Here is a 931-nt window from a genome sequence, read left to right as displayed (position 1 = left end):
GTAAAAATAAATAATAACTGTAAAACAACTTTTGGCAAGATAAGGGAAATTAGAAGTCCAACTCAGTTATCCTTCTCAACAATAATGAAAGTTGTATCTTAATTCCACTTGGTCAACCTTTACCAGAGCAAAGGAAAGTCAAGGGACTAATTAAATTGACCTTTGAATCCTAATTAATTCCTAAGAAAAGGTTGGGATTATTTAAGTTCAACTCAATTAGCAAGGTAACGATTATCAATTATGTTGAGTTTAATAACTGTTGAGTTACTGAATTCTTAACCAAAACCAAAAGGGGAAAAAGTAAATTGCTGAAATAATAAAAGTGTCCTTAGATGGGAAGTAATGGCAACTTAAATCAAAGAGAATAATCATAAGCTGAAAATACCTCAAATTATCATTAATTCAATTAGAAATCTGTAACATGGAATGATTCGTAAATTATAATAATCAATTCAAATGTTGGAATAAATAATTAAAAGTAAAACTAAAAGAACATTAAACTTGGATCCAGAGTTACTCCCAAAACAAGAAGAAATCCTAAATCCTAAGAGAGAGAGAGAGAAGATCTCCCTCTCCACTAAATCTATATCATTGAAAGGTGAAAATATGCGAGCTCTCTTTGAATGGGTGCATTCTCACACTTTATAACCTCTGGTCTATGCTGTCTGTACTTGGATCTGGGCCAAAAAGGGCTTCAGAATTTGCTGGGGGTGTATTCTGTAATTTCTAGTGCGTGGCCTCTGTCATGCGTCCGCGTGGGTCACGCGGTCGCGTCATTCAGAGCTTTTCCTTGCCGCGCGGTCGCGTCAGTCATGCGACCGCGTCATGTGTATTCTGCTTAAGGCGCGCGGTCGCGTCAGTCATGCGGCCGCGTCGCTGCTGATTTGTGCTTGGCACGCGATCGCGTCATCCATGCGATCGCGTGGATACC

The sequence above is a fragment of the Arachis ipaensis genome, chromosome B01, assembly GCF_000816755.2.
Source record: "Arachis ipaensis cultivar K30076 chromosome B01, Araip1.1, whole genome shotgun sequence".
NCBI lineage: Eukaryota > Viridiplantae > Streptophyta > Magnoliopsida > Fabales > Fabaceae > Arachis > Arachis ipaensis.
The sequence above is the reverse complement of the archived record's forward strand: the minus strand, read 5'-3'. Positions refer to the sequence as shown.